General features: G+C 39.5%; 1 protein-coding gene and 1 long non-coding RNA gene across 6 annotated transcripts in view; both read left to right on the top strand.

The window, feature by feature from the left end:
• Positions 1-21,405, top strand: part of TSHZ1 (teashirt zinc finger homeobox 1) — an 80,083-nt gene that overhangs the window by 19,427 nt on the left and 39,251 nt on the right. The gene's annotated exons all lie outside the window — the stretch shown is intronic.
• Positions 156-12,306, top strand: LOC310766959. Its single transcript, XR_014550550.1, has 2 exons — positions 156-4,978; positions 5,356-12,306. It is a non-coding gene; the product is annotated as an uncharacterized lncRNA (long non-coding RNA).

Here is a 21,405-nt window from a genome sequence, read left to right as displayed (position 1 = left end):
TACATGAGGGCCCACAGGCCCACCCAAATATATATCTTAAAGATATAAAGTATTTAATATATATTTATCTTAATATGTCATATGCAACAGCTATACATCTTATATCCATATATATTATCTATATATCATATACAACAATTTGCTGTTATATAGTAATGTAGCTCTCTGTTAATTTTTTCTATGACAAATAGTTCAGGTTTAATTAAAAATTTCTTCTCATTATAATGTTTCACCACTGATAAGAAGATACAGTGGTACCTTGGGTTAAGAACTTAATTCGTTCCGAAGGTCTGTTCTTAACCTGAAACTATTCTTAACCTGAAGCAACACTTTAGCTAATGGGGCCTCCTGCTGCCGCCGCGCCGCTGCTGCAGGATTTCTGTTCTCATCCTGAAGCAAAGTTCTTAACCCAAGGTAATATTTCTAGGTTAGCAGAGTCTGTAACCTGAAGCGTTTGTAACCTGAGGTACCACTGTATGTAATTGGATACTGGTGCATATTCAAACTAAATTGGGATGGGTTCACCCAAATACAGTGGTACCTCGGGTTACATACGCTTCAGGTTACAGATTCTGTAATATTAGCTTGGGTTGAGTGGCCACTGAGCCCCCAGATCCAGGTAGATCATAAGGGCATCTAGAGAGGCAATATTGGTTGTTGCCCTCAATCTCTGGAACTCCTTTCAAAAGCTGAAGTTAACCTATTTCAGCAGTATTGAAATACCTATTTGGCTTTGGTTTTCTGGGCACAATTAAGCTTTTTATTAGGTATGAGGTTTTAGTACATATTTTATTTGCTGCCTGGTTATTATTTGAATACTATATAATGGTCCATCAATTTAATGGGTAGGGTAGGTTACGTTTCGTACCTTCTGCCTCACTTGGCCTATGGTGTTGCTTTTTTCCTTTTGGCTCTCAGCTGTGTTTAAGGTGCTTTGAAGCCATGCTAACAGGGAAGGTTACCTCTGGGGAAGTTGAAGTGGTTCTACAAGTTGCATGGGGCACCTCACTTTCCCCTCCTTGCTTATCTTCACTGTCTTTTCCGCTCCTTGCCCACCTTCCAACTTTTTGACCAACCTCTGCACCCTTAATCTCCTTGATATGCAGGCAATAGATGGTGATCATGCCTCTTTTCTAGCTGTTAAAATTGCTGTTAAAAGCCACAAGAACAGGCCAGGGTATTTTTTTCTGGTCAGTTAGCAACCCAGCCCTAGGGAGGCACTAGGGAACGAAAGGCAGTTCTATGCACTTTGGGATGAAGATGGAGAACTGGTTTTAATTCTGTGGCTTCCTTTTATTTTTACACAGTGGCCCAGGAATAAAATGGGACACAGGTCCCAATGATATAGAAATTAACACAGTATTATAAGGGCTTTATGTTCCAGTTACAAAACCCTATGTGTTGCATGACATAGGACTTTAAAATAATTTGTAGCTGGACTATGAACTCTCCCAGAAAAATAAAAGAATACTGGTGATTTGTACATGAAGGTTATTTCATTTAAATGCATGGAAATTGCTAGTTGCTTAGCGTTAAGGCTATGCTAAAACAAAATGTCTGAGTAACAAAACCAGTTAATGTCGTTTACAACTGTCCAGATGAAAAGCTCTGCACAAATGTACTGCTGGCCCTCAATATGGCGTTATTTTTTAACCAATGTGAGTGAAAGGTCATACATACTTCACTTCAGCTTAAATTGAATTTACATGATACAGATGCATAAGAGCATGTATGAGAATACACCACGGGTGAGATTTCCCTGTGTACAAGCACGTGAACGACTTCTACCTCACATGCCATCTGTAGACAGATCTTTATTGATATGGGCATCTTCTGCTAGGCCTGTGGGCAGCGAGGAGAAATTTAGCACCTTAAGAGTGGAGAGTTTGTTATATTAACCTGCCTGCCACGGACAGACAACACACAGCAGTTTCCTTCCTAGGTGAAGTGTGAGCCTTTCAGAGATACTCATTGTGGCCATTTTAGATTCAGCTTCCCTGCCCTCTATGCACGGTTGATTTTCAGGTTTTTCTTCCCTTTTGGAGCTCAGATCCTTTATTTTGTCTTTACAGCCTGGCTGAATAGAAATCATTTATTTTATGCAGCTTTGTGCTTTTTCCCCCTCTACAGCTAGTATCTGCATGAATGTGTTGTAGCCCGATGCGAGTTCATTCGATTAAATAAAATGCTTAAATTGTAATCCGTGCAAAACGATCATATTTGAAACACTTGATGTCTCGGTGAGAATCCATAATAGTGATCAGATTTAAATGATTTAACACAGTAGTTGTAGGGAGGGAAATACAGTTTCAAGACATCCGTGTATTTATATATAAAAAAGATTAAAACTAAAGTCAGATATGCTTCTCCCTCTCCCTCTCTCCTTTTTTTAAGCAGTCAAAAGATATACTGTATCCTCTGTGAAAGGGCGCTTTCAATCCAGTTATCCACTTTACCCAGTTTCAGATTCCAGAACCTTCTACACACCCTCATTGGTTAAACCACTAAGCCTTTGATTCCTTCCTGATTACACTATGCAAGACATCTATCAAACACTGTCTTATCTGTTTGTAAGGCAGCTCAGGCCTCAGATTTAAGTCATGGGTTTTGGCTACAAGTTAGAGTGTGATTAATAATTGACTAATGTAGCTTTTATTTATCACAGGCTAGCACATTTCACCATTACCGAGTTAACATAAATTAAGTGTAAGCTGTCGTTCAATCTGTTTTTCAACTCCCCACCCCCCCACCCCGCTTCAAATCCTAAGTCTATCTTTCACTTTTTTAGAAACAAAATCCTTACACAGGGCACAGTCTTAGTCAGTGCCAAAAAGTTGATTTCCTTTTCAGTGGAGTCATATATCACTAGCCCTCCCAGCTGCAGTGTCAGCCTCTGACAGAATGACATGTGTCATTTATCAAAGGGGCCAGTCCGGGCCTTGGGAAACGTACATGACAAAGCCTGAGAGAGTTCATTTCGTAGTCCCCTCCTACCCTCTCTGAGCCTCTTGCCAGGAAAGCCTGTGATGTTTCTGTCTTCACAGCATTACTGTAAGTCCTTCAACCTTCACAAAATTAACCCTCACAACCTCCACCATCATCACTAATATGGATTCTTCCTTGGAGAGTTCGGAAATCTTTCTCTTTCTTTCTTTCTTTCTTTCTTTCTTTCTTTCTTTCTTTCTTTCTTTCTTCCTTGTGGGGGACACAATTAGTGATGGTATATTCTTGCAAAGTTTAGCTGCATTTAAGTCATCTATGTGTGGGGCACTGCTATACAAGAAGTAAAATACTAAGTTTTCTCATTACAAGAAAAAAGAGACCTAACAATTTCCGAAGTGTTTCAGCCTCCTCTCTTAAACTCACTTATTACAGAGTAAGCCCCATTGTTCAATGTAGGACTACCCACTGAGGAAACATGCATAGGATTGTAATGTTGCTGTGATATAAAAGGTCTGGCACTGCACAGAATACCTTCCCTATGAATTTTCATGCATTTTGTTGTTGTTAAGATTTTGTCTCTGCTAAGCTTTTTGCTTGGTTTTGAATATTAAGTACTTCAATATAAAGTACCTGAACAGGTAACATAGGGGGTTTCTTTTCTGTGTAGTATATATGACTCATACAACACCTGCACAAATAAGGTGACTTAGTTTACATAATTCTCCGTAAAAAGTGCTTCACTTACAAAGAAGAAAAGCAACTGCAACTAAAATAGTTTTACACTCGGTTGTTTATTTATTTTTTAGCCTTGTCATTCAGTACTATTATAAGGCCATTAAGATTAACGGCTCAAATGTGATTATTTTCTTTTAACCATAGATCAGACTGCCAGAATATAAACATATTTTTAGCTGAAACAAAAGTTTTCCCCAACTGTCTCATTTTTATTTCGTATGAGAGAACAGTTATTGTTTTCTCACTCACACAGACCCCTTTAAAAACATTATGCATAGCTGCTGCTATCACAGTAAAATTATTTACAGCATCAGATATCATTTAAAGAGATAGCTAAGGGGACTGTAGCTTCAGCGAGGAACTTTCTAGAAAGGAACCCTATAAATTAGCCATTGCTCAGGAGTGGCTGTTTTCTAGTCAGGGCTGGTCCTTTCATTTGTCTACATAAGGCTAATTTATTTTTGCAGCCAGATGTGAGCTGACAGCCATCACTCAGAGTTTCCTTCCCCCACTGTTAGGAGGTCGGGAAAACAGTCACGTTTCCCATTTTACAGAATCCCCATCAACATTATTGAAGATGGATGTATCTTTAAAGCAAAGATTGATTGTGGATATCGGAGTTATGGTGTCATTTATCATGGTGAATATTATTTAGACTTGGATTGTACAAGGCTGTAACTTGAGACACAGCCAGGGGAGGGACAATCTGGAAACGAGGATCCATGAACTTTAATGGATGGATGCTTTTTCAAAGCTCCACTCACTACAGCATGATTTACTTTTCTTACAGAAAGGAAACAAGCATTTCAGTTTTAAAGGGCCAGCATGCCTCCTTGTCTCCTTTTGTGGATCCTTCATAGAAACATCAAAGGCTTACAGCTGAGACACAAATAGAGTGATTGAATATGAATTTTACATGTATGCAATTAATCCTAGCTTAAATATATCATCATAAGAGACATTAAATGAGGTGCACTCAAGGCTTTTGTTTGCTTGGGCCTTTAGTCACATGGCTGCTGAAGTGCTGCAGCCTAGCTGTATTCTGTATGAGATATCATGAAATTCTGGTAGCATTAAATATAACCTGATAACCAGTGTGTCATATTGTGAAAGCTTTCTATATCAAATGGAGTCTAAATCATACAGTTGCACGTTGCTTGAAGAGTACTATTGATATGAACCAACTATTGACACTCAGTTGTCCAGCATGGCAGTACATCTTTTGATACATAAAATGTGGCAAAATGAAGAGTTTTTTAAAAAATAAACTAATTGTATTGAGATTTTTTTGCAATGTATAGTAAAAAGTAAAGGTAAAGGTACCCCTGCCCGAACGGGCCAGTCTTGACAGACTCTAGGGTTGTGCGCTCATCTCACTCTAGAGGCCGGGAGCCAGCGCTGTCCGCAGACACTTCTGGGTCACGTGGCCAGCGTGACAAGCTGCATCTGGCGAGCCAGCGCAGCACACGGAACACCGTTTACCTTCCCGCTAGTAAGCGGTCCCTATTTATCTACTTGCACCCGGGGGTGCTTTCGAACTGCTAGGTTGGCAGGCGCTGGGACCGAGCGACGGGAGTGCATCCCGCCGCGGGGATTCGAACCGCCGACCTTTCGATCAGCAAGTCCTAGGCGCTGAGGCTTTTACCCACAGCGCCACCCGCGTCCCGCAATGTATAGTAAATCATTCTTATTGCCATATGCCCATATGGTATTACTGCAAAAAAGAAAAAGAAAAAAAGAGAGAGGTCTGATCTGTGTGTAATGTTAAGTTGATAGCAATTTGTGGTGTTTGTACACTATATTGGTTGATACTTAATCATTGCAGGGGGTTAGGATCATATCCTTGCTTCCCAGCCTCCTTTCCTATTCACTGTGAATTCTCATCATTCCGAACCATAATTTGCTGGTACATCCATATTGAAGTTAGCCATAGTTCCTAATTTGGAATTTGTAACCAGCTTCAAAGCAGAGTGTCAAATGTTAGGTGGGAATGTTTGCATTAACTGCAGTTAATGACATTGGATGGTGAACCATGGTTAAGCGCTGTGGGGAAAGGGTGGGGAAATCCATGCTTGAGAGGGGAGGACCTGGGGGTAAAGGGCATATAGTCCTACCACCTGCAGTCAATCCTATAACCATGGTTAAGGCCTGGCTTGTATTACATATATGCTGGTCTTGGAAGTACTTCCTCACTTTTTCAGGTGAAGCTTGCAATGGTGCGTAAAGCACAATGATGTAGTTCTGCTTCGAGTGTTGTTACCAACTCGTTGTTCTAGAACTTTTATTAAGTTCGCAACAACGTAATTTATATTTCAAAATGCAGTCATTTTAAATTTTGCAATGTTGTTTGTTCTTAAAACTAATTTAACCTTTCTGTAAATATTTAGCTAAATTGTAGAATATGAGCAATCTGGTGAACCAAAGAATAGCATGTATGGCATGAGTACAGATGGAGTAAAGAATGATTTCTGAAAATGAAGGCATCAGGGGATCTTGATAAAGTGATGCTATGGACCCAGGAGAGGCTTGCTCTACTGATTGCTCTGGATGTTTTTTATGCTTCACAAAAATGGCTACTGTTGGGTTCATTATGAGGCCTTCCAGATTTGGTTTTGAGCAGATAAATTTTTATATAAGAAATAAAATGGGCATGAGGTAACTGGAGGGTGTCTCATCATGTTCTTCAGATTCCATTCTCCAGTTCGTAGAGATCAGCTTCTAGTTGTGTAATAGGCAGACATCTATTAGTGAGTAGTCTTTCTAAATAATAATCGTAAGCTACATTTTGGACTCGTCTGCTGCTGTTGAATTAGTTCCATTTTACAGTTTACTGTTTTGATGATTTGATGTTCTTAATACATTTTAGTGACTGCTTTGAGTGAGTAACTTTTTTAGGACCAAAAATTCAGGATAGGAATGATCTTATCAATAATAAATGACTGGAAAACCCAACACTTCAGCATATACAGGCTGTAATAGGCACTGGAATATCTCCTTTTTAACCCTAAAAACAAGGTGTAAGCTTGGTTTTATGAGAAAGAATATAAAACATTAATGAAAGTTTTGTGCAAGCAGAATTAATTTTTTTCTAACCTGAAAAACAAAACAAGGTGTAAGCTTGGTATTAAACTCAAAGTTAAAAGAGAGAGAAATAATATAAAACATTAATGAAAGTTTTGTGGAAGCAGAATTAAAATCAGCAACAAAAATAAAAACAATTATGAGCATCTGTTTTAGAATGCTTATCAGTTCTGTTTATAACAAACGAAGAAAATCCATTATCTGTAACAATAAGGGGAATTTCCTTTTCCAAATGTTGATTTACTTGCAGAAGTGTGATCTTGCATTTAGATATTTTTGGCAACTAATGTTCCTCTCTGGTGTTTGACATTATAATTTCAGGGATACCAGTCTGCATTCTGAGCAGTTTATAGCCTACTTCACAATGCAGTTACGATGAGGGGTTGGCATCTAAACTAATTTAGACACTTTCTCTGATAGGGAACCCACAGATAGCATGATCTACAACTCACTTAAGCCAATGTTATTTGATTTTAGCCTATATGCTCCAGTATTTAATACATTTTGGAAATAATAGCATTGAGTTTAATATGCTCATAATTGTGTCCACCTATGGCAATTACAGGGGAAATGGCAATCTGGTTGTGGTGGCATGTTGCCAAAGGCTGAGTTCAGCACATGGTGACAGGTGCACACAACCAGCTTGGATAAAATAGCCACTAGGCTTTTTCACTGCCACCAGATGTAATAGTTCTGACAATGACCACAGTCTCAGTAAGTGTGTTTAGGGTGCAGCCTGGTCTTAGACATGCTACTTGCTTTGAAGTCAGTTCCATAGACGTCGAAGAGAATTCCAAGCACATATGTTTAGGATCAAGATTAGTCCTATTCAGTACAAATAAATTGGCTTAAATCCTAATACTTTGGCTTAAAATTAAATGGAGTTGTGGTTTGGGTTGTCAGCCCATTGTAGACCTATAAACGTGGTTGAATTTTCATGAGGGTTATTTTTCTCCCGACCTGGAAGCATGCAACATGTTTACAAACAGGAAGCAGTTCATTATATTCATATTTATCACAACATCTGTAATGTCGACCAGGGGTCAAGTCATTACACTAAATTTATTGTAACCATTATTAATGCATGTAGGCTTGTGCCTCAGTTATGATATAAGACTGCTGTTTCCTGATTAAAAGCTGTTTGGCAATGCCGAGATAGAATACAGATTCTCCCTGCCTCATGGTGACTGACAGCAGCTTCTGGTATTCTTCTTTTTTCTGGCAGTGGAGTATATTAATATGAACACACCTTGCAGAGTAGGCTCAGAGCTGCAAGAAGTATAGAATGCAGAAAACTGTCTAATTTCAGCAGGCACAACTGTGCCTCCATAAGGTAGCCAAATTTATCACGGCACATTACAGAATGCAGCAAATGTCATGAAAGCCATTGTTTTTTAATTTTTTTCCCTGGGTGTCTGAATGAGGTGATTTATGGTAGTTATCCATCTTAAGGGTCATCTATCAATTTTTAGTTGCTAGGCAATCAAACTAGCAGCTGTTTGCTTTGAATCAAGCTGAAAAGTTGTCAGTCATCGCATGCAGGTATGACCTTAGTGGTTAAATGCATTACCATGCATGCAAAATTAAAAGAAACAATGTCCTCCATTTCACCCATCATGTATGGCATATTGTAAGGCTTAACGATAATTGTAGTACAAAATGAAGTGGTGAAAAAGGAGTTTGTGTGCACAACATACTAGACAGTACCTTCTGTTTTCCTCCCAAAATAGCTAGTTATATCTTTTCTGCATGGAACGTTGTTTTCCCTGTTATCCCTTTCCTTTCTAAGAAGTGTTCATTTTGAAGACAGCGACAAAAGGGAGACAAGGTCATCTTCTAAGATACAAATTCTTAGGATGGTGGAACCTCCCTACTATTCCAGCAGAAATTTTGCTCTTACGTTGCAGTTTTCAGGGACCTTAAACATTGCATTGACACAAATGTTTAGCATTGGGGAAGCCATATTCTATTAATGAAAACTAGATTACCGTGGCTGCGATCCTAAACACACTTACTAGCAATAAATTCCAATGAGCTACGTGGAACTTTCTACTGGGTAAACATACTTAAGCTTTCAGTGTGTCCATGTGTGTCTCCTGCAGTCAGCTTGCTAATGTTATCTTGAGAGGGTAAATATAAGAAAGAGAAAAACTATTGTGCAAGCCATACTCGGGCTTTGTAAGCAGATGATTCTAGTGACAGCACCACACGGCGATCATTTTTGAAGCGTTCACATTCTGCTTAACTACTGCTTGTTAGTATCCGGATATACTAATGCCCTGCTATTAGTATACAAAGTGCTTTACAATCTTTTATACCATCTGTCCTCGTAACAAATTGTGAGGTAGGTCTTTAACATTCCTGTTTTGCAGAAGGAGCACTGAGGTCGAAGGATAGTGATTTAAAACAGAAGTGTGTGTGGTACAGTGCTTGCTACTGACTTAAGCATCAGGAAGAACTTTCTGACAGTAGGAGCTGTTCGACAGTGGAACGGTCTTCCTCGGGAGGGGACGGACTCTTTTTCTTGGAGGTTTTTAAGCAGAGATTATGTGGCCATCTGCCATGTATGATTTAGATGAGATTCCAGCATTGCAGAGGGTTGAGCTAGATGACCCTTGGGGTTCCTTCTAGATCTGCAGTTTTATGATTCTTTGAAAGGCAGTCATCACCACTTCTTTATATTGCAATCTGTACGCAATTTTGTGTCTGCCTGGTCAACTGCTGACATCCTCCAAAATACGCAAAAATAAATAAAACGAAAGCCTCAAGAGAGTGTAACTGCTTTTGAAAATCTAAACAACCCAGCCTACCCTGGAAATATTATACAGGGTTTGATGCAGAGGATTCCGGACAGCATTTGAAGAGAATTGATTTGCAGATGGCTTCAGCAAGGAGGGCAAAGCTGTGTTTAAATGATCCTTCAATGTAAGAATTTAGACCAATGTCAGAAAAGTTCACATCCTGTACGTTCTAGTTAATAAGAAATGGCATCTATCCATAACAATAATTTTGTACACCCCTCGCCCCCCCCGGCTGTTGAAGAAAGAACTTCTCTGAGTTGTCAAGAAGCTTCACAGAAGAAAAGGGAGAGAAGCTTTTAACCATGTGTACTGTGCATTTGTGACACCGTATTTATTTTGAGTTGTTTTGGGCATGGTTCACCATGGAAAAGTGACATATAAATTAAACTGAACTAAACTAAAAATATGCTTCTTGAAATTGCTTGAACTTGAAGCATTATGTGCAGCTCTGTGTATCAGATAAATCAGCAGTAAAACTCTGACCTGTGACATGCTCCTGAGAGTTCTTGCCAAAACACTACTGCAGCGATTCTACTGGTTACAACACTGCTTTCAGTAGATGCACTCTATCTTGATCAACAGTGCTAAACAGGACAAGGGCTCAGCAGCCTTGACAATTTTTTTCTCTTTTTGGTTCGTAGCTTCAGATGACTGCATATAGGCAGAGCATTCCAAAGGTGGTGATGGTAGATTCTCTTACACAGAAACTGTCATGACTTAAAACCTGCTGGCTCGGTCCAGCCAGGGCAAAGGCATTGTGGACAGGGGAATTATTTCCTTCTCCTAAAATTCAGACTTCATTTTGTTAAGAGTCCTGGGAATTGTAGCTTTGTGGGGGGTAAACTACAGTTCGCAGGATTCTGTGTGGGGAAACCATGACTATTAAATTGTTTTAAATGTGCTTTAAATGTGTGCTGTAGGTGTAACACAATTTGCTCGCCTCTGCTGAAGTAGAAAATACGGATTTAAAGAGCCCACACAACACATTTGGGAACTATGTACACTTTTGAGGAAACTGATGCAAAGTTGTACTGGTGATAAAACCCTTATGCTTCTTTAAAACAATTACCAATTTTATATTATTATTATTATTATTATTATTATTATTATTATTATTATTGTTATCGCATAGGTTTATAAAACCAAACATAGCATAAATATGGAAAGTAAGAAAAATAAAATAATTAGAGCCTTTACATAAAATAAGGATCAGTTAAAATCTACAGCACATGCGTGGAAGCTAGTGCCATGCATACAAATAAATCAAATGATGGACCCATGATGAATAAGGCATGGCCTGGCAATCACTTTCCATAGTGAACTAGAAAGCTTCACCAGACATTGAGATTACTAGTCTTTGCTATGAATATATAATTTTATATTTTCCAGGCTTTGCTGGTGGTCTATCCATACTTTTGATAAGTGTGGTTGATGAGACAACTAGGTAGGCAGAAAAGTTTAGCCTTGTGGTAACAAGACCATAGATTATCTGGTCCAGTATTCTGTTTTCTCAGTGTCTAATGAGATTCCAGTGGGAAGCTCACAAGAAGGACCTGACTGCAACATCACCCTCCCCACTTGAGCTCCCCAGTAACTAGTATTCAGAAGCTTGCTGCAGTTGCCTAGGTCATTATGTTTTCAGCTGTGCAGAATCTAACTTGACAAGCTAGTGACAATCTGTACTGTGTGTAGGAGTCTTGGGTGCTTGCAAAAGTGTGTTTTGCTTTTCCACTTTCCCCACTGATGTGGTGAGAGCTAGTTTGTGCAAGTGTACTTCCTTTGTTGAAAAGATGCTATGGATGTGCCCCGGAGTCTCAGTGTCTCCCACTCCAACTCTACTGCAGAGGAAGTCACAGGTGTGATATAACTCCCAAGAGTAATGAAAGGGTGGTTGGCAACCATGGATTTGATGCTGCTCGGTTTGTAGTTTGTGACACAGAATTTCCGCTTGAGGTATTTTTATTTTTATTATTTTTTGCTAGAAGCCCCTTCAACTTTTTCTTAGCTCTCAGCTCCTGGTTGTCATTTTGCTGCTTGAAGGAGGCAGGGTTTTGTTTTCATTTTTTCTTTCTTTCAAAGCATTGAAAACCACAACACTGCTTCATCTGGCTAGCAATTCTCTTTTGTAGTCTTGGACTGGGGTGGTTGGCACCAGTAAGGGGTATAATGTTTATTCCTGAATACACTGAAGGCAAACCTCTATAATGTGTGGAGTTTGGTCTATATATCTATATGAGTGACTTATAGATTACTTGATCACAATAGGTTAGGTTTGAATGATATGGCTAATACTCAAGGTTTTTTTTCCAGCTGGAGCTCACTGGATCTCAGCTCCAGCTCTTGTCACGTGGCCGCCATTTTCATTCTAAGAAAATAAGGGAGAAGTTCATGGTGAGTTCCAGCACCTAGTTTTCTAGAAAAATCACACTGCTGATATTAATCCCTGTCCTCAAGGGCTCAAAGCTAAAGGGTGGCAAGGAATTGTAAGAAAGATAAGATCCCAAAACAGCCTATACAAACATAATAAAAATTAATAAGAGCCATGCTCTATCATTCCCTCTCTCTTGTATCTGATTCATCTCACTCAGGAGCCACCAGGCTCACACCTCACACTTTGGAACAGTGTTTCCCCACAAGGAACCTCTGTTTGGAGGGTAGGGGTGGGGAGGCAGTACTGTTGGATGTGGCTATTGTCATTCCATATTAATTCAAAAAAATCAATAAAATATTGTTGTTTTTTAAAAAAGAGTAGTCAGTGTGGTGCCTGCCAGGTGTTGCTGAACTATGAATCCTATCAGCCCAGTCCAGCATGGCCAGTGGTTGGAGATCAAGCAAGTTGTCATCTAACAATATATGGAGGGCACTGTTTGCTTCTACTGAACTAGCTGATATTCCTTTTTCTCTACCTTCTCTTCTTCACCATATTTTTGTTCAGTGAGGAGCTGAAACTTCTTCTTCCAACCCAGTTGCAGTCACTCAGCCCAATGCTCAACCTTCCTGGTTTTCAGCTTCTTTAATTCTACCAGAGCTGGGAATTGTCTGCTATCAAATGCATGTCTTTCAACACAGAAATCACAGAGCTTACAAAAGAGGTCTCTGTACATCTTTATCTGTTTTGTTTTGTTTTGTTTTGTTTTGTTTTGTTTTGTTTTGTTTGAGAGTACAGAACTAATTTCCAAAGCAATCTGAATATTTTTTCAGCCTGGAAGTAATGTTTTATGTAACAGATGGGGCATACTATTTTTGAGGTGGAATGCCAGACAAAGGAGATGAGTTTCTATTCTGGATGACCAAAGCTCTCTCCAGAGATTGGGTAGGAAAGGAAGGGGAGGAGGACTATACAAGAAAGGGTTGAACTATAGCTGATGCTTCTGTATAAGCTTTCTGCAGTTATTTGAGACTGGACACGTGTAAACTTCGTTTGTCATGTGAGAGTAAGTGTAATTCCGCTGCAACGTTTGGCAAACAGAAAAACGTTCGTTTTCCGTTTTGTTCGTTTATCAAATTTGTTCCACCAGAGAAGTCAAGGCAGCATTCACAGAGTTATCCCTGTTTTTTTTATTAAAATTGGTAAATTATGACAGAAAAGGAAATCATTTGCATGCATACAAAAGGAAATAATGAAAAAAAAAACCCTCTAAAATAGTATGTAGCATAAGATCAAGCAAAAGAAGACACAATTACAATATTTTCATTTGGTGAGTCCGTACGTGAATTCCTTAGTTATCTCATTTCATCTTTCCAACAACCATTTGAGGCAGGCTACTCTGAAAGAGGAAGTACATTCAAAAGGTATGGCGATATTCATTAGGATAGATAGCTTTAATAAAGCACTATGAGAACTCAGGAAGGAGAAGTATTTCAATCTGGTGGTGCTGTCCCCTTAGAATTTAAAGCCTCATGGGTAAGTGGGGAGTATGTGACTCTGGTGTGAAAAGTGGGATTGTGTTCCCTTGAGAGAAAATGAGAACTGATGTGATTGAATGTAAGAAATAGCAGCAGATGGTGGAAACCAGTTGGTGATCTTGTTCTCCCTGAAGGGCTTCTGTTTCAGCTAACAGAAGGGGAAAGCAGACAGCTTTTGCAGATTTTCCCTCCCCCGTGCAGTTGCCAGCACCCCCTAAAAACTGAGTTGAGGAACCTTCCAGAACAGGGTTGAAGGTGGCATGGAGATACGGAGGTGGAAAGGAGAACTGGCAAAAACACCCTCCCCTCCCTTTTTATTAGCAGAGGTGTCCACTGGAGCAAAAGCCATGGTATCCACTGGATCAAAAGCGACAGGGCACTAACTGATTCCTCACAATACTCTAGGTAGAAAAGCTTCAGAAGAAGTTTGTAGAAAACCTTAAAGTAAGCCTGAAGAAGTCTGTGCAAGAGCAAGTTAGATAACCATGAGGCATGAAGGCTAACCCCGAAGCCGGTGGAGTGCTGTAGTCAATAGCTGAGAATCGGAACAAGGGGACGCTAGAAACTGGTAGTTTTGAGGAGACATGACAGATGAAGTAAATGGTGTGTGTTGGTTGAAGATGAAGCATCGTCTTGGAGTTCAGGATCTGTCTAGTGCAGAGTGGCAGATACTCTGTTCCTTGCTTCCATTTATGGTTGTAATGTTAAGGAAACCCTGTCTGTGTTTTGTACATTCCAGTTCACCAGAGTCAGGAGCAGTTCCACTCTAGGTTTTACAAAAAGCTCAGGAGCTCTTGATATGGGCCCTGAGGCATTTGAAGAGAGATTTCTGGTGGGCTTTTCCCATGTCCTATATGTGTGTGTTAGAGTTTGTTCCAATTAAAGTCATTTTGTCACCATCAGTCGAGTAAAGAGTTGATCTTACAGTGGTATGCTTGCATATTGCAAATAAATTAGGGCCCCTCCGGGCATCTTTCTCGTTCATAATGACTTGTGTGCATGATGATATTGGGATGGCTATACACGATCTGGCTTTCAATATTGCGCCTGCAAACGTTACAGGACAGACATAGTTCTTCATTTCCAATCAGTGCGTGTCCCATAGCTTTCTGCTGAAATCCTGTTACAAATGTAACATGTTTGTTTGTTTGCTCCTTCTTTTGTTGCACTGTAGTGCAGGTGTGTCCCTCCAAACAGCAATAATGTGGTAACATTGTGGAAGCATTACAGAAACACTAATGAAATGGAAAGATGTGTGGATGGTCCAGTATAAATCCACCTGTAATACAGTGATGATATGGCAGATTACACACACAAACACACCAAACAAACAAGCCAAACAAAACCAGCTTGGAGGGCCCCCCAGACATTACAAAGACAGCCTAATTCCCCCAATGCTCTCTCATCCAAACTAAATCTGTTATCACTGTCCTCTGGAATAGCTCATGCCTAGTGGAAGAACAGACCATGTAACAGTATGTTTTCTTGTGGATTTCAATTTTTTAAAAATGTATTTCACTGTGTTGTGGTAGAAAGGATTTTGTGGGTGCTTCCAAACCCAGACATTTAAAAGATGCCCTGAATTGGTGTGCCTTACTGCTGCAAGCCACGTGGAGATTCCTTCTAATGCAAAAAGATTAGCAGGATCAATCCAAGGGGTACAGGCCAGATCAGAAATTGTAGCACGAAAGCATGCAGTAGTATGTCTTCTTTAGATATTCACTTTCTGTTTACTGCCACAGGCATTGGAAAACTTTCACCTTAGACACAGCCTGAGAGTCTGATTTGAGTGTTTGAGATGAGCTTTACCTAGGTTATAAATTTCTTTTCCACGGATAAATGTTTCTCAGCATTGACATGCTCCCCCCCCCCTTTTTGATGAACTTTAACCACTTCTTCTGTTTTAAAATTAATTACTAGTCCAGCTGTTTTAAAATTCTGCTGTCTGATCACTACCCTGTGCACTTTTGCTCTGCAATTTTATTTGCTACAAATGATCAAAGCATTCTGTGGTTTTTCTTGGATCATGGAAATAAATAAATTGGATAGTGTCAAGGGCAGAAAGCACTGAAAATGGACAGGCAATCAAAAGTCAAATTCAGTAGAAAATACAGGTGAAACTAACTAAACAGTGATCACGAAGAACATAGAACAATGTGTCATTGCTATCAAAATACCGAAATGTGAAAGAGAAAAGTTGCTCACAACTCTGGTACAAAATGTCATGTTGCTGTGATCATTTTATTTACTTGGTTGTAAACTTTTACATCAGCCAAATGGAATATTTACTTTCAGAAATTGATGACTTTATTTCCTGAGAGTGTGTGACCTCTCATGCATGTATGTAGAGCAGGCTATTGTTTTTCTCTGGTAAAGTTAGTTTTCTCGGTCTATTTTGCTAAGAGAAGTGAACTTCACGTAAGCCGCCTGCTTAGGTGGATACTTAATGGTGGTTATACCACTATGACAAAATCTTGTTGTAAGTGATTATTACATGACAAAGCAGTAAAGCAGTTTATTACTAGAAGTTGTAAATTATATTCATTGTGTTGTGTTTGAGTAGCATTCTTTTGGCATAATGTGCTCAGCTCTCAACCAGTAATCTGAGAACGGACCTATATATGGCCAATAGAACTAAGTTACCATTAATACTCTTTGTATTAACTTGTCAGAGAGCATATCCTCTTCCAGTGCATATGGTTTATCATTGATAATTTTACTTACATGTTGACTTCCAGTGCAGTAAAAATACTGCCTGCAGGCCCAGTTACAGACCACAAATGACTAGAGAATAAATAATATTGCTAGTATGATAATCTCTTACAGTTGGTATTTGGCTTTCCTGTAATATAGCAGCAGTGGAAGTTTCTGTTAGCAAGATTCAAGTACAGTGGTACCTCGGGTTACAGATGCTTCGGGTTACACATTTTCAAGTTACGGACCGCGGGAAACCCGGAAGTACCAGAAAGGGTTACTTCTGGGTTTCGCTGCATGCGCAGAAGAGCTAAATTGTGCTTTGCGCATTTGCAGAAGCGCCAAATCGCGTCACGTGCATGTGCGGATGCAGCGCAGCAGGTTACGAACGCTGTAGGTTGCGGACGTGCCGCTGTCACGGATTATGTCCGCAACCCGAGCTTCCATTGTATTATGAAACAGAAGGGTAGGATGCTTCTTTCAAAAACTGTTTTGCCAGAAAATAATTTTTGTTGGTTTACTTATTTTCCACCGTCTAGCAAAATTAAGATATGTGATATGTGTGTATTGCAAATGAGTTCCCTTCTGTTTGGTAGGATTCTGGTTAGTAGCAATTCATTTAATGTTGAGATTACATAAATGTAGGGAGTTTGAGACTAACTTGAATTAGAAGTAAACATATTCCTTAGAATTGTAGGCAGTAGCATTATGGTAGTGCAGTAGGGTTGTCCACAGTGATCCCTGCCTGGTTTTCAGTTTCTGTCATCTTCCCCCTCTCTCTCACCCCCCTCCTCTTTCTTCTCTGCACTTCATTTTAAAAAATCTGCAAGAATTGCACAGCTTTCCTGAACTTTTCTATTTCTATTTTATTTTATTTAAATATATATTTAAGTATTATTCTTTTACAGCTCCGAAAGATATGTATTAAATCTGCCTTAATTCCCTTGTACCTCCAGCAATGCATGTTTCAGCCAAAAAAATTGCTAATTGTGTGTGGAGTACCACTGGAATATTATTTTAGGTTTGTTCTCCTTCAGTTCCCTTTTTCTTTTAAAAAGCTCTTTATTTGTAAAGCCTTCTTTGAGCTGTTCACACACAATTTTTCAAAACCAAAACCTAACATAAGCATAAACGTGAACAGTATCAAAAGCAAAATACGTAAAATGAGCAGAACACAAGATCTAGAGCAATGAAAGCGAGTGCTAGAGAAATGACAAGTAAGGCATGATACAGGGAACACCTCTGAATGTGAACTATAGAGCCATGTCATGAGGCAGAACTTGCAAGGCTTTAACATGCATGTATCATTTTATATTTCTGGGAGTTTGCTGCTGATCTAGCAAGGCTCCTGTCATACTAATTAGACCCCAAATAAGCAGAAAGGCCTTTGCTGCTGCTCTGCCCACGATAGCTTTAATTTGGTACATAAGCTTCTTGAACCTGAGAATATCCCACACTTTGTGAAATCATTGGACTAATAATAATAATAATAATAATAATAATAATAATAATGGTTAGTCACTTTTTTTACACAGAATCTAGGGTGTGCATGAGGAATTCCAGTTCTTAGGTATAAATAAGGAAGGGTGAATGTTTACTTAGATATCACCCTATTGATGTTAACTTTTCTGCATTTATTGTTCCTTATGTGATAATGGAAAACTTACATGATGCACAATTTACTTCATTTTGCATTTTTAGATTTCTCACTACTATAGTTTTGTGACTAAATCAGAGTTGCGAACAAAGACAGTACTCCAGAACTATGCAAAATGGGTCGGATTTCTTTCCAAAGTCATTTTTTGTAGCAGATGAACATGAAGTTGCACGTTTTGCTTGGATACACACTGAAAGTGTCTCAACTCAGCACAAACCTGCACTAAATATCTAATCTAGTGCCAACACACTTTCATGTCTGATTGACAGATGTGTGTATCTGCTCAGCATCTTGCTAGACAGAACAAAAGAAGTATGGTTTCTAGGTGAATATGTGCCTAGCTAACTGGTATGATTGCTACGAAATGTAATTATTAATTTCCTGTACCATGTGCCTTTAATAATTAGCAACACACAGGAAAGGGACAGTTCCAGAATTAACACCCATTCGAGGGTTTCAAATTTGAAGTACCCGTAACTTGAATTGTTCAAAAGCCTTGAAGCAAAATACCACACACACCCTCCCAAAAGGTGACCATATTTTGTCTACAAGGCAGGTTTAGAAATAATTTTTCCAGGGGAATTAGTGTCTATCATGGTTCTAATCTAGAGGTAAGTATATGGTTAGTAACTTTCAATGCAAGATTAGCAAACGATATTAGTGTGTAACCAGAAGAAGTAAACTGGACAATATTTCATGGTTAATTTTCTAAATTGCCTTCATTTTTATTACTTGACTTCATTTTTACCCCGGGCCCAAATCAAACTGCTGGTTTTGACCTATGAAGCCTTAAATAGCTCAGGACCACAATATCTCATGGTCTACCTCTCCCCATATGAACTGACCCAAACCCTGCAATCATCATCTGAGGCCCTTTCTTGCATGCCTCCTCTACGAGATGTCTGGAGGGTGGTGATGTTTAGAAAGATGCTGGATGCAGATAGTGAGAGTCATAGGCCTGGCCTAGGTTCACTCTCCAAACTGACTCCTATTCTGGATGAAGAATATTTCATAGAGGTCTGGTGGCAGAGAAATAACTCTGTGATACAGCTCAGAAAATGTTTTTTTTCAGACAGAAGTCTTAAGGCCCTATGTAATATAGAGATCAAACGCCCTCAAGATGAGCAGGTTGATGACATTTCATTGGCAGCCTGTGACATCTAAAAGCTGAACATTGCAGAACCTAATTAGTCTGAACATAATTAGTTATAAGAGGTACCTGACAGAGCATCAAATCAGTGCAAAAGATCTTTGGTTGGATTTAGGACCCCTTTGAGGGGTTGGGTATAGAATGAAGAAAATTGCATCTGGTGCATTGCAAATGAATGATGCCAAACTTAATTATTAAAGAAGAAACATGAGATCAAGCACAGAAAAATGAGCGTGTGTCTCAGTCTTTATGGTTGGAGCACAGCTGTCCTGGACAAAATCTTGACTTTGGTGTGGTAGCATCAAGAGTGACATCAAGAAATGATGGAGATGCAGAGGATACATGAGGAAAGAACACAGCAGCTGCAGGAAAAAGAGGGAGGAAATGACACCAGGAGTTTGGGTTGGCTCATCTGGAAGAGTCAGAGATGAAGACAGATTTTGAGAGTTGGTGAAACAGCAAAGCAAATGTAAGAAAAATGGAAGAAGCAAAGATTACCAGTGTTGAAGCAATGATTCTTCAACATCAACTTCGTTGGACTGGTCATGTTGTGCGGATGCCTGATGATCGTCTTCCAAAGCAACTACTCTATTCCGAACTTAAAAATGGAAAGCATCATGCTGGTGGTCAACAAAAGAGGTTTAAAGACTGTCTCAAGGCAAATCTTAAAAAGTGTAGTATAAACACTGACAACTGGGAAACATTGGCCTGCAAGTGCTCCAGTTGAAGAACAGCTTTTACCAAAGGTGTTATGGGCTTTGAAGACACTCGAACTCAGGACGCAAGGGAGAAATGTGCTAGGAGGAAGGCACGCTTGGCAAATCGAGACCATGATCAACTCCCACCCGGAAACCAATGTCCCCACTGTGGAAGGACGTGTGGATCCAGACAGTCACTTACAGACTCATTGTTAAAACTGTGTTTATGGAAGACAATCTTACTCGGCTACAAGTGATCGCCAAAGAAGAAGAAGAAAAAGCAAATGTGAATTTGCTGAAAAAGAAGCCAGCAGCCGTGGAGTGCCCAGATTTCCACTCTGTGCCTGTTGACAACACTCCAGTCCAGTGGTTGAGATTCCTTACTAACAGAGACCATGAAAGTTTGTGCTGTAGTGATACTGGTGAGTGAAAACATTTCTGCTTTATATGTTGCTGTAACTTGCTCCCCAGTGCTGTAGAACAGCATCCTCTGCCCCACAGGGCTAACAAACACCATCTGCCTTGTGCGGGAAAATAAGAGAGCCGGGGCAGAAAAACCCCCACCCTCGGACATGGAGCATTAAAGTGTGGACTTCTGCTTGGAAAGAACAGGGCAAAAGTCAAATGTGTGTATGCCCTAAACTGGATGGATCCTGGTTGGATGCTGTATGGCAGTTCTTACATTCTTATACCAGAGATAAGAAACCTGTGGCCCTCCAAATGTTGCTGGGCTTCAGCTATCATCCATGATATCATTAGCCATGCCGGCTAGGACTGGTGGCAGTTGGAGTCCAATAGCATTTGAATGGCCTCACAAAGATCTTACACAATAAAGGAAAAGGAAGGTTTGATTCAGTTTGGGTTTAGTTCAGTTTGACTGCCAGAATGTTGTTTCTATTCTCCTAAAAGATGTTTCAAGTTCATCGTTAGCAAATATTTGCTTTGTAAAGGCATGTTCATCCCATTCTGGTCTCCAGTATGTTGATACTAACCCATCCTCAAATCACAGCTGAGCATAAGTAGATAATATGCTTTATAAGCGTATTTGTTTTGTTTGTTGGTGCTGTACTGGTGTAATCATAAAGTAAGTTTGAACTTTCATGTCTCTTTATCCTCTAGTGATGGACAAACTTAATGAAACAAAGGAATTAATACTAGGATAGGCCTATAAATGTGTTTTTAGGGTCACACTGTGTGGATGCTGAGCTCTCAGTTAAATTGGAACATTTGTGTGGGTAGACACACATATATGAGTAGTATTAATTAGAGTAGAAGGTGGCAGAATACAGTGGATTTTTAATCCTTTTGCTGTTACAGTTATTGTTGATTCACTGTAGTTGTGCCTAGGAAAGCATCTTTGTCCAAGTCTGATAGACATACAGTATGTATGAGAGTACTATTTTCCTTTCCAGCACAACCAAACACGAAGATACAGTGAATAGGATTGTAGTAAATTTGCGTTCTGCTGTATGTGTTAATATCTAGGAATCCCACTGTAATCCCTGTTAGAAATTCTGTTGTAATCTCTGCCTCCATTGCAACAATCTGTTGCAACATGAAATTTCAGTGACTGGATTTCCTGTACTGTATATAAAATGAAGATGATTGCATAGAACATAAATGTGCCAGCAAGGCAGATTTGCATATGGAAGTAGGTTTCTGCATGTGCAGCATGTATGGATGTCCACTCGCCTTCTGATATTTCCCCAGGTTTTGTAAGACAGAGTTAGATCAATGGCT

This window comes from Podarcis filfolensis, assembly GCF_964270895.1.
Source record: "Podarcis filfolensis genome assembly, chromosome: 7".
Classification (NCBI taxonomy): Eukaryota; Metazoa; Chordata; class Lepidosauria; order Squamata; family Lacertidae; genus Podarcis; species Podarcis filfolensis.
The sequence above is the reverse complement of the archived record's forward strand: the minus strand, read 5'-3'. Positions and strand labels throughout refer to the sequence as shown.